General features: G+C 40.5%; 1 long non-coding RNA gene across 1 annotated transcript in view; it reads left to right on the top strand.

Moving 5' to 3' along the window:
* Positions 1 to 12,883, top strand: part of LOC106936865 (uncharacterized) — a 49,574-nt gene extending 36,691 nt beyond the window's left edge. Inside the window, exon 3 of the long non-coding RNA XR_001422243.1 lies at positions 12,815 to 12,883. This is a non-coding gene — a long non-coding RNA (uncharacterized LOC106936865). The remainder of the gene's footprint in view (positions 1 to 12,814) is intronic.
* The last annotated feature ends 721 nt before the right edge of the window (positions 12,884 to 13,604 follow it).

Raw genomic sequence — 13,604 nt, 5'->3', positions numbered from 1 at the left:
AAGAGACAGAGACCAGATTCAAGGCATCAAATTACAAAGTAAAATTTTTATTTATTTCTATACGCACAGTTTTTTTTTATAATAACTGATGGCAACATATTTACTTTATTGTGTTGTAAAATGTCACTGTGCGCCTTTTTTTAAATAATTTGTATCCATTTGCCTGTTGCTGCTGCTGTAGTGTTGAAGTGGCCCAATCAAAGTCCACACCTGACTCCAGGGATTGAGTTGAGAATCGGTGGCCAGACTTTAAGCTCATGTTCTCAGATGCTGTCAGCCCAATCAGCCTGAGCCACTTGACAAAGAAAAAGAAAAAACTCTGCTCTCCTGATTTGCAAAGCTATAAAAGCTTCCAGGTGTTTTGACAGCTAAATGTGGTTGTAGAAAGTATTGAATCAGGGACTGAATACAAATGTATTTCACACTTTTCAGTTTTTTATTTGCAAAACCACAGCTCTGTGATGGGTAAAATGTAAAATCCCAATAAAATAAAGATGCATTGTGTAGAAAAAGGGTGCAGATTCTTCACTTTGGGCTCTGCTGTCTTTGAACACAAACACTGTCAGCTAATTGCAGCGATGACCTGTGCAAATTAGTGTGGGCTCACAAACGAGCAGCAGCGTAGATAACAAGGTGTGCTTGTGTTACCCACCACACCAGTTCGGCTTATTTTATGTTCACATAATAAGCCAAATTTGTCAGTAAACCTGCTTTGTTGTAAATTAGCTGCCATGCTGTTTGGCTCGGGTTCAGAACTGCTGCTTATCTGTTGTTTTCACATCTGTGTCGGGAGGTTTCAGTCTCCATTGTCTTCACTGTTTGTCCACAATTCAGATCCATGTAAAGCTGCTGCAAATGAGGTGATCATTAACTCATTAAAGCCTAATGAGTTGTAATCACAAGAAAGAGGAAAACCTGATTAACCTGATACCAAACAGCCAGTCCGACTTAAAATTTAGCCTCATTTAGCTGCTATTTGAAAGATTAATGGATATTTCATAACTTCCCTTCTTGACATCTTGGAGAACCCACTGGTGTTTGGAAAACACTGAATCTCAAGAATAAAACCACATAGATGGTCATGCAGAATAAAATTTCTTAAACAAGCATCAGAGTATAATGGAAAGAACGGTAGAGCAAATAAAACACCAGGTGAGCGCGAAGAACGTTGGGAAACTTTCATATTAATTCAAGTTCTTACTGATTACATCTGACTTTCAAATTAATTATATTTGCATTGAAATTAAATGAAAAGAAAGTTGGAAAAGAAGGCTTCAACAAAGTGTGGAACCCTGGAGGTTTCAACCGGATCTTTAATCTCATCGAAGCGCCGAGGCGTTCATGGGAGTTTGATTTTCCACGCTGTTCTCAGGTTTTATGTCGACATGGAAAAAATTGCAACAGTAGCCGCATTTCCAATACAGATTTGCGCAAACCTTCATTGATATTTGGCAAAACCATGTGTGTCGAACACAATTTTGCAGTTGCGGTGTTTCCATTAAGAAAAGAAGTGCCACTAAAATCACACATGAATAAGTTTGTTAAAAATCATCATCCTCCTGCCACTTCCTGTTGACCTCTGTCATTTCAGCCAGTAGTAACATCCTGTTGTTGATCACATGACGTCTTTCGACTTGTGATGCAAAAGAAGTGTTTCCATTGATGTTTGAAAAATACATTAATTTCAATGCGGCTGAAAAATCTCCTCATTCTAGAGCCAAAACTTTATATATTGAAAAACGATTTTTTTCAAAGACTTTCCAATGTGAGTATTAATGCATATTAAGGTATATTTGGTGGGTAAACTATTGAAATAGACAGTTACAAGCATATTGAGAGGAGACGTCAACATGCTTAGAGTTAAGAGAAATACAGAAAGACTATTATATATAATTTGTACTTAAGTAGAAATTAGTTAGTTGGACTTAATCACTGTCTATATTTGGCCTGAATCTAGTGCATTACATTGTAATTACATTAAACAGAAATTTGTTGCACCACATTTAATCGCATATAATTGAGCCTGTGGCCTTTTATTGTATAAACACACAAGAATTTGGCAGCTTCTTTATTTCCTTCACATGGTAAATAAAAAATGCCTCCTTGACATCCTGTAACACAGATTCAATTCCCTCCTTTCTAAATGCGACGGCTACATGGCGTCTAACACTCAACAGGTCATCATCCTTGATAGAAAACGTCATTGATTTAGAAGGAACTTCTTGCCACCACATCTCTTCAGAGAATCCAAACAGTATTTTTCAAAGAGCAAACAAGGTTTGCAGCAGTGGAAATGTTGCCGTGTGGCTCATTTTGAAGGGATGTAAAATGGAAGAAGCTCTGGAGTTTCAGAGGAAAGTAGCTCCTTCATCTCTTCAGAAACAGAATCGCTCTATGGACAGGAGGCACCTGGGTCAACTTGTGATCACTTTGAGTTGCCCTCTCTAAACATGTAGTCCATGCCCTGTAGTGCTTTCTGCAGAACAGAGTTAAACGTCTTTCTATAGCCAGACATTCAGTAATCTCCTCTCCACATGTTCGGTGCATAAGGAAGAAAAAAGAGCCGGCCTGCTTTGTTCTGCTGGACGTGTGTTTGGCATTCTGTAGTGGAGAATTGTTTTCCGCACTGCAGTGGGACAGACTTTTATATGACATCCATTTTTTGCTAATTATGTTTTCCAAGCACATATTTCATCTGCTGCTCGCTGTTCCCTGTCCACACTTATCACGTCCCCATCCTCCATCCCCAAACCCCACTTTAATTCCCAGAGACTGCAACCAGCTTGTCTATTACCTCAATTCAGAAGCGTGGAGCAGAAATAAAATAATAGAGGTTTTTATCAGCCTTATATCCACTACAGCATTATTTAAGGCTGATGGGCTTTTTGGAAAAGAACCTGAGGAGGTTTAAGCCTTAATGCTACATCTTTTGTTTGAGTTGGGCATGTCGCTTTGTTATTCCCTCTTCATCTTGTTTCCACTTATTCTTTCAGCATGTCAGAATGGATGAGGGAGAAGCTCTGTGTGTTCTGTGGAGGAGGAGCAGGATGCATTATCTTGTTCTGTGGCTTCACATCAAAGCATTTTATTCATTTAATTAGAAATTGTCAGCATGTCAGCTCCTTCCAATTGAACTGAAATCAGTTGCAACTCAAAGATAACATTTTTCCTAACATCAGGCAACATTTGAAGTTTCAAGCTGCAGAAAACTTTTTCTGTGAACATGGACTGGTCAGGTTGTGCCTTTTCCCCCGCTCTGGGTCCTCCTCCACCTGAACCTCCAGTTGGACTCAGCCGGCGGCTCCTTCTGTATCTCCGGTGGATGCGTCTCCAAAAATATTTGCGTGTGGGTTGACAGGTGCACAGCTGCACACCTCCTTGGCATTGGAACTGTCCTGACAGATGCTGTGGCGGGTCTGGGTGCGTTTGCAGGAGATGGATCATTTTTGGCAGAGTGGATGCTGCAGATGCTTCTGATTGGCTGCTGGATCAGGATGGAAATTCCTCCATGACGAGAGCAGCGGATCAGCGGATAGAGGCCAACCGGGAACGCTTTGGCTGAGAACGGCAAAATGTGTCCATGTTGGACAACCGAGACACAAAGAGACACACATACACACACCTACACACGCAAAGACACACGCACATGCACACACACACACACACACACACACACACACACACACACACACACACACACACACACACACACACACACACACACACACACTTATTACCACGGACAGCCAACCTGGATCCAATTCAAAGCCCTTGAGATGGCTGAAAATCAGAGTGCTATCTGCTGGCTGTGGTGACAATCTGTTCGTCTTAGTCCCTGGAAACTCTAAAGCTGTTATTGCGCCTTCGGACATGCCATGCAGGGGCCTCAAGGAGTTCTGACAAGGAGGAGTTTGTTCTGCAAACGAAGGACCAACTCTTTCTCTGCCCTGTTGAACTTGAAGGAAACAACAAACTACTTCATAAAACTTACTGACTCTGGTCTTTAAGGCCAACATGATAAAAACAACAGCTGAATGAACCAATTGTTCCAAACCTTATTACCTAAAGCTGTGCGTGTTTTGTGAACCACCTGCTGTAAAAAGAAAGAAAAAAAACTCATATCTAGAGATGAAACAATTCTTCAGATCTATAAAATCAACTCCCAGAACAAAATCCCTGACTGGTTTCTGAAACGAGCAGAACGTGGCAGCTACACTCAGTTAGCTATGTTCTAATGGAGGCAGTTATTGAAGACACATGAAATGTAGGAGGAGAGAAGGAAGTTGAACCCAAGTTTTCTACTGATCTGCTTGTTCGTTGTGAATGAAGCTGAATGTGGATTTTATGTAGAGATCATTTTAATGGTCGGTGAGATGAGGAAAGTGCTGCAGAAGTTCAGTCAGTTCAAAGATAATGGGACTAATATCTGCTGTGGATATAAAATAGAAATATATTTTTTCCGGTGGTTGTGTTTTTGTTTCGTCACTGTGGCGTTAAGCTGCAGCTTCAGACGTTTACAAACCGTTAAACTATGAGCCAGAGGAACAAACCTCAAGTTCCTCAGCCAAGGGGAATTAAAAAACTGACGTTACTGTTGGTGTCGTGGGTGGATGTAAGGTTTATAATATTACTGGATGTTGGGTGTTTTACTGTTGGCTGTAAATATGTGAGAATAAATACAAAGCATCTGCAGTGCCAACTGAATCTGCGTAGGCATTTGGCATTTGACACTGAAAACCTGGCAGTGGGACGGTGGTGGAAGACAGAAGGTTTTTGATCATCATCTGCTGCCACAGGCAGGCTGCCGGGGATAAATTGTTAGTTTCTTGTCATCAGCAGTCTGAAGGCTGGCGGCTCTCCTTTCTGGGATCCCAGGTTTTCAATTAGAATATGTGTGCATACTTTTATACAAGGACCCTTCAATGGCACGCGGTTGTAATATCGCATAATTAATGAATCATATGAGTAAAGAATGTGTTTCTCTGGCATGTGAGCCTTCCTAATAAAATAAACAGCTTTGGTGAATTTAGACATTATCTTGTTTAAGGGTGAAATTTCTTGTTGAAATTAATTCTTGCCTTTTCATTTGTGTAATTTAAATATTGCAGTACATTATTTTGCATTTGCTTTGCATTCTCCATCCCTCCTCAGAGTCCATCTGTTTATTTACCTCCCACTCATAAACAGCCACCAAAATGGAAAATGGAAACAAGGAGAAATAACTGTCAGGAAACAATTTGTTGATACCGTGAGGTAATATTGTTGGGAGCATAATTAACTGTTTAAAAAGTTTTAATTACTTGACCCCAGCCTGGAGAAGTGAGGATGCATCTCCTGTAATATTGGAGAATCGTAGCTTAAATCAGCTTCCTGGACAATAAGACATTAGGATTAAAATGATATGTGTGAGAAAATAACGACTGCAATATTGTTGGTGTTTTGCGCATTTATTGAGCAGTTTCTGTGTTTCCTTGTAGTTCTCCATATAACAACTCATCTAAAAGGTAATTTTTCTTTTTACATTTTAAAACATGTTATCAGTTTGGGTCACACTTCTGCTAATGTGCTAAAAGTGGAGCTGATTTGTGTTAACTTTGAGAGCACTTATTGCTTTTAAATGTGTTTTTCCACCTAAATTATAAAGCACTAATTTATTTGGCTGTTTAGTAAAATTTCAGTTTATCAAAGTTCAACATCTGCAGGGAAGTTTTTGTTATTGATTGCTAAGAATTTTTTAAATTAGAGATTTATATTTATGCTCTTAATTTGAAGTTTGTTTACACAGCAGTTCTGTTTTCCCACTTTTTTAAAGAAACTTTGAGTAAGTGACAAGTACACAACGAATGAGCAAATGAGGTTTACAAAAACATGTCAACACTTTCATGAACAAACATCTCGAGGTGTTGAACAAATTTATGCAAAAATTCACATTAATGAATAGTTTTGGGGACCTTTTTGTTGAAACTCCTTGTGTTCTACACAGATTATGCTTTGCAGAAAATGATATTTGTGACCCCAGAAAGCCTTCCTGTAGAACTACAGTAAACAGTTTAACAGTCCCTGATGTTTTCTGGATGAAGCCTTTCTGTGGTCAGTGAGGCAAAATCACCAACAGAGTTGGACAAACTCAACAAGTATAAAACTGAAACCAAGAGTGAAATGAAAGGTCTGTTTTAAAGAACCACTTCCTGAAAAACAGCCTTGTTGAATGGAGGTCATAAATTTGGGCCAGTCGAGGGTCATATGTCACATGTCATTGCAGCATGGTAGGTGTGAACATGGCTGAAATTAGCGCTTTAGCATTAGCTTCCAAAAAGTACTGTGTTGGTATTATTACTTTGCTTTAGCAGAACTAATGTTATATTTAGTGCTTTAGGATTAGCAAGGCTAACTTTACAGTTAGCAGTGCCCTCCACTGCATGTCATAAATAGAGCTGTGAAATAGTTGTGATCAGTTGCTTTCCAGTTAAAGAATTAATCATAAATTTTCATATTTTTGTATTAAATATACAAATATGAATGGCTACATCAATAAAATGCCTTCAATGCTCACACATTCCCCATATGCAGAGGAAAACAACCCTCTTTACCGATTTTATGTTCATTTTGGAGTGACTGGAGATTGATGCGAGGAAGTTTATGATCCAGTTTACGGTGGTTGCTTTGATGGTGAAGTAGCGTGGCCGCTGTGGTGATTTGCTCTCCCATGATGTTTAACGTTTAACAGCAGATGAGTGATGGTGTGTGAGCTGACAGTGAGTTTCATTGGGTGGAGCAGAGTGGGCATAACTCTTCCTCATCAACACACTGCTGACCTCAGGGTCACTTTCCATCACGTGTGTTTATGGGAAGCCTGCGACGGAGCCGGCTCACATGCAGAGACATTTGTTTTTGGTTCTGATCCGAGTCACGTTCTGATACTTTATTGAAATCAATGGAATGTGTATTCTGTAATGTTTCTGTCTAATTTATGAGATCTTCATTAGTGTTGTGATTATGTCCCATTTAACTCTATTTCTGGGGACACTTAGCCTCCCCTATTGCCATGGAGATTAACCTTTCATTTAAGCAGAGATTCATCCAAAAGCTGGAGGACACTGGAACTTAAACGCCAAGGTTCTTACTTAAAGCAAGGATTTAATTTCTTTGCCTGTTGGTTAATTTACTGTAATTCTGTCGACAGCTGTATTTGCTTTATTCAGACATTTAAAATATTCCCTGAATTAAAATTTAACTTCTGCGCAAACCTCTAGGCATGCATCTCTGCAGTCAGCAATGCCACGCGGTTGGCTCCCTGCCACTGGCTGGTCGCCCCCCCACGGCCTCCCAGTTTAACTTCGACTCCCATAACGCTGCTATAAGAGCTCAGGCAAGGCTCCTACGGCCTCGAATTACACAGCAATTCACTCCAATAACTACCTGCAGCTCCTTCATGCAGATTCTGCTTTGAAGTTTTATAGTTTGCTGGACCAAAGTTGGAACAAAAAGCTGCATGTTTCCTCATTTAAATTTTAATATCAGATGGAGTCAAAAGTGAACAGGAAAATAACTTCATTACATTTTTCCAGTTATGTGTTTGCTAAAGCATCCATGCTGCTTGAACAGGGAAGTGAGAAAGTTTTAGGCCATCATTTTTTCTTTGGTCGCTCGTAAAATGTTTAAAATCATTTACCAAATTTTCATATCAGACAAAAAAAGCTGCAGTTTTCTTTGGCTGATATGAGAAAAAGAATCTGTCCAAACCACTGATAAATGGTTGGTTGATTATCAGTGGTTGGGGAGTCACAACTCTCCCATTGGATCCGATTTCCATCCAGTCTCAGTCCATTGTTGAATTATGACCTCTGACCCTGACTGAGAGATGTCATGATGCACGTCTTCAGTCAATGATGTAAAAGTCGGATAAAATGCGACATGACCGTTCAGACTGCAGACATTCGGAGAACTTGGTTATGATTTAGTTTTGCATGTGGAAGCAGAACAGATCTGATCTGAATCAGACCGTTCACACCGCTGTGAGGAACTTTTCCTGCCGTGTGAACGGAGCCTTGGCTCTTCTCCTGGATGAATCAGCGATGGCCTCTTTCTGTAGTTTTGATTGGTCAGCCGCTCTGGAGTGTTTCCTCACTGCTCCATGATTACTGGATAACGGTTCTCACTGCGTTCTCTGGAGTCCAAAACCCTTAAAAATAACTATGCAACCATGTTCTGAGTGATAAATATCATACCTGTTTCCATCTCTATAGATAGTGTAGATAGTGGGGATGGGGGGGGATTTTTTGCCTTTTCATGTACGTTAGCCTACTTGTGTGGCTAATCAAACTGAGCTAAGCTATTATGCAAATGTGGTTAATCAATGATTCTTTATTAATCATCGGAGGCAATTATTTTTTCATTTAGCTATCCAAACCACTCATGCTAATTTCCCTTAATTAGTAAATTATCATTTGAAAACTGCTTTTTGTTTTAAACCACATTATGCCTGATTTTAAAATTAGCTTGATTATGTAAAACATGGAAGTGTGACACAAAACAAAAACACAAGAAATCTGCAGGGAGCAAAAACTTATTCACAGCACTGATGGTTAAATTAAAAGGAAATGTAGATCTTGGCTGCTTTGCTGCATTGATTTCATAATTCCTCTCTTGCCTTTTCTTATGGTGTTCAATGCAGTGAAAAGCACAGCTGCAGCAGACTGTCGGTCTGTGCATATGCAGAGCGAGGAAGAGTTTGATCTCAAACATCAAGCTGTCGAGACTTTTGAATCTGAGCTTTTCTCTCTTTCAGCAGAATAAAATTCAGACCGTAATTATGATGGAGAGGATTTGAGAAAAAATGTGATGGAAAGACTGAGAAGTATTTGAGATCTGAACCGACATGCTGCTCGCTGCAGAGATTTTATGAATGAAAAGAGGAAGAGATGGGGAAGGAATACGGAGAGCAGTTTTTACAGACGGCAGCCGTTTAGATTCCCCTGCAGGCCGTGGCGGCTCAGCAGCCTCAGCCCACAGATAGGCCGCGCAGACGGGTGAAAGTTTCCTCCCAATCTCAAGGCCTGGAGGGAGAGCGATCAATATCCTGTCAGTTCTATAAACGAAGGAGTGATGCCTCCATTTCCCCCGGACGTGCTTCGTTCCACGTCCTGTCGTTTCAATTTCACTGTCCCCCTACCCAGACTGCGAGTGGAACACAGATTAAGCATGCTTATGTCTCCATTTATCAATTTGTGCAAAAGAAGATTGAGTATGGAATGGATGGCAACGCTTCCTGCAGCATGTTCTTCACATAACGTACAGGCAGTTAAACGAAGGGTGGAATTATTTATCCACAGACTGCAAGAACTCTCAAGAAGACTCTTGAATTGCGGCATTGATATCAATTTCTTTAACTTATAAAAATCCCATCGAAAAGATTGGATTTTGCGTTTTTTGCTGCAAATCTATTTTCCTGATTTAAAACAAGTCAGATGATTTTAAAACGGTTTCCTGCGCCGCAGTGCATTCCTCTCTAGCAGTGCATCATATGTTCTGAGGCTCGTGTGAAGGGAAGCCAGCCATTCCCAGCTGACTCGGCGATGAGTGCCAAGCATGGCTGACACCTCCTCCCTCCGCCACAGCTGTGGAGGCTCTGAGCGCCACAGCTGCAGGGCTGCGCTCCCTCCCATTAGAAAGATGATCGGCCATTACAGCATGCAGCACCAGAGCAGCTTTTCAACACCTCGTCCCTTTCTCTACCTTCATATGAAAACAAGGTTATTTATTTTTCTGGAGTCCTGATTGCAAAGCCACATATTTTACCCAAAGTATGGGGCCCTGTAATAATCCTCTGAGTGTAAATGTTTGTTTTTGTATGATTCTTATTCTGTCTCTGCTCAGACAATGATGAGACTTTAGCAGGAATGCCAAGGTCAGGTCTTGAGGAATTATGTTTAAGCTTGATGTGAACTTCCTCAACGCTGTGAGAAATTCTCTTCTTGCATATCCCAGAATGCCATGCATGCAGCTGAAGATAACTGGACATCATCATGGCTGCTGCTGAGGCAAACATCAAGCCGCACAGAAATGACCACACATGGTAAATATAGCTCACAGGGGAGAGGGATTACGTCTCAGGCCACACTGCACTATTTGTAGCTTTAGGACGGTTACAAGCTCTCTGTGTGATCAGAGACTACATCTTTCTCTTGACTCAGTCACATGTTCAATCGTTGTGTTAAATAAATGATGACAGCCATCTTGCTTTCGCTGTGGCCGCGGTGCAGAGCTGCCGATCCAGTTGGCTGTTCATGGTTCCCCAGGGAGAGAGAAGGAAGCAAGCGTATAATGATGAGGAGTAATGATGTAATCTAATTATGTTTGTCTTGTTACACAGTACGTCAGTGGCGCCCTGATTAATTCAATTTGCAAATGGGAGGAACAAACTGTCTTGTTTCTGCTGCCTGTGTCCCTCTTTGCTTTGTTCTGCTGTCCGTCCGCTCTGAGGTTGGCAGCTTTTCTCCTCTGCTGGTCAGAAATAACTTCTCTGCTCTTCATAATCTTGATTTTCTATCATCAACTGACCTTTTTATTTCATCGCTGAATCTTTCTGTGTCGGCTGGGAAAGTGAGCAACAGATTGGAATTTTGGATATATTTTTTATATATATAAAAAAAATGTAAACCTCTGAAAATCTACTTATTTTTTATTTTACATCCAGGTTTGTCTAAATAACAGAAATTTTAATATATTTTACTCATTCAACTCCATAAAAGGAGACTGATCAACAGGTGTGAAAAAATGAGGACATCTGACGATGGCTGATATGTTTTTCTTTTATGTATTTGGAAAGATATTAATTTATTAATACAAAAAAATGCAGACATTTAGTTTGGGGCTCCTGACTGACATGAGAGGAAAAATCACGGTGAGATGATTCTGAGGCCTTCAGAGGAGATTCTGAAAGGTTTGCAAAGGATTTAAGATCCGTGTGGCTGAAAGCTGCAAATGTGCAGCAAACGGCGAAACGTGTTGCAAACATATGAGGGTTGCAAACACAACAGGTCAAATGCAGTCATCAGTCTGTCAGAGGACTACAGATGAGATTTAGCCCTACTGGCTAAAGCTGCCATATTAGTTTTAATGTATTCATCTTAATTAATATGCACTGTCCTTTATGAAAGAAATTAAAATTCAGAAAAACGGTGCAAACAAAAATTGCTGCAATCAGAGAGAGAAAAAAACAGCAAAAAATTGGCATGTTCAATCAGTTTAATAATCATATCTTTGCCTTTGAATTGTTTTGGCTGCAGACTGAAGATTGTGAGCCAGAATCAAGATAACCATGAAATCCTAATATGTGGAATTAATCTATATAATATCAGTCTCCCTTTTTAAATTAAATCCCCAAAATGAAATGTGCTCTATTTTACTGAGATGCTTTGAAAAGTGCTATTTGACAAATTTGGTTATTTGAGTTACGACGGATACAGTATGAATCCAACTCAACTGACTCATCGTGTTTCTCTTAAAGGAAAATGCCTCCCAGCTCAAAATGTCCTCCTGGATTTGTATTAATATGCTAATATGTCAAAATCATAGAAAATGTCAGAAAACTTATCAAAAGGACATTACTACAAGGTATTAATAAAGTACCTGTGTCCTTGTGTGACGACAGCGCTTACAGATGGACCAGAACTTTTCCCATCGTTCCTCAAACTGAAATGGAAATGAAAATAGCAGCCGTGCCCTCATAAGTCAAAGCGTGGAGAGAAAAGTGACCCCTCTTGTGCGAGATTGAGGCACTAAATCAGCCTGCAGAAGTCTCCAACCCGGCTCATCTGAAGACGCTCATGGAGAACCATCATTCACGCTGGGCAGCAGGCGCTTTGATATGCTGTGTGTCTCTGCAGCTGGGAGCGCATGTGTTCTTTATTTTCCTGAGAATATTTGATCTCTGACAAAGGCTGAAAAACAAATCCATGTTTGTACTGTTTACATCGGTGCAAAAAGGATAAGTGTGTCTGCTTTCAAGGCTGGCCCTCTCACCGACATGTCGGCCATGTTTGAGTTGTTACACCGTGTCCTGCTGCACACCGCAAGGTCAACGCTAAAGGCTTCCACCTTTTGCCGGTTGACAGATTATTCTGGAAACGTACACAGTTGAGTAACCTGGAAGAAAACGCTCTCGCTATAAATCTGAAGACAACTCAAGGCGGCTCTGATGCTTCCTGATGGTGTTTATTCAGTCAGTTTGTTAAAGATCACCTTAAAACCAACCGATACAGAGACAACCTGCTCACACCACCTCAGAATGATGTTTCTGCTTTGTTGGGGTCTGAGACATTCAAAAACAAAAAAGGAGAAAAAGAAGATCATCTTTTGTTTGATGATAAATCGTCTTGTATGACATTAGAACGAGCTGCGCTCCCTTAAAGTTCATCATGTAAAAAACCTCCAAGGTTTAGCAGAAGGTTAACACCATTCACACACTGTGCTGTTTGTAAAACTGAACAAGTGTTAATGAAAAGCCCACTACAGTAATAATGTTAGAAGTAATAACCAAATATTGCTTTTGAATTGTGGTCCAACCAAATCATTTTAAAAACAAAACTAAACCAACCGTCCCTGCAAAAATGATGTTTTTTGGTTCATCATTAAGGGGCACTAACAATTTTGTCAACATCTATAATTCATAAAAATAGGTAAGAAAAGCACAATTGTAACCTCTCCCTAAGATTTATTCCATACTTGCATCAATAAATGTGTAAATGTTGTTAAAAGTAAAATGTTTAATTGAAACAGCAGAATGTAAGACGCTGAGTGTTTGTTTTAACAGAGTTGGGAGCAGCTGACGTCTGAGGTGCTGGCAGCCTCTCCTCCTGCCTCCTCCGTCTCCAGGGAAAGGTAAGATTTCTTCTTCCACCTGCCACATTTCGCCTCCAGATGTTGTGATGATCTGCTAACATGGCGGTAAAATGGAACTGAGAGTCTTTAATTGCCCAAGAGGATCTGGTAGCACTCTTCCCCTAATATCTGCGGCGCATTGTTCTGTTTATTTAACAAGGCGCTTGAGAAGGGAAAATGCTTTAGTTCCACTATGCCTTTAATTAAATCCCCACAACACTTGGAACAAGTCTGAGTGCAGAGATGATTAAGATACAGATGCAACAAGCTGGAAACCTTGATTGACTGTGAGAATGAGTCACTGTATAAAAGTAAAGGTGCCACCTGAGTCCCTGATGAGCTGCGTGGCAGTCAGGCTTTAAATAGGAGCTCAGCTTCAAGGAGCTAACTGGAATTAGCTGAACCACAGATAATATGTGGCTAAAGATGAAGGCAGCGGAGAAGTTTATGGTGACACGGTTGTAAATGAAGGAATGTTGGCTGAAAAGGAGAAATCCTGCAAAGCTGTGCAGTGGAAAAGTTCAGGAGTCCCTTTGTGGATGTACAGGTTCCTCAGCAGGGTGCCGGTCAGGGTTGTTTCAGACGGAGGGATGAAGACGTTTACAGATGTCTTCCTCCCCAGATCCATGTGCTTATGTGACCTCGGGATCTGCAGCAGAGTTATGGTGAGTTATGTTAATGAGCGTTCATAAGATGGACAAACTGCTCATTTCTTGTCAAAC

The sequence above is a fragment of the Poecilia latipinna genome, unplaced genomic scaffold (assembly GCF_001443285.1).
Source record: "Poecilia latipinna isolate Pla-1442-1.1 unplaced genomic scaffold, P_latipinna-1.0 Scaffold2230, whole genome shotgun sequence".
Classification (NCBI taxonomy): Eukaryota; Metazoa; Chordata; class Actinopteri; order Cyprinodontiformes; family Poeciliidae; genus Poecilia; species Poecilia latipinna.
The sequence above is the reverse complement of the archived record's forward strand: the minus strand, read 5'-3'. Positions and strand labels throughout refer to the sequence as shown.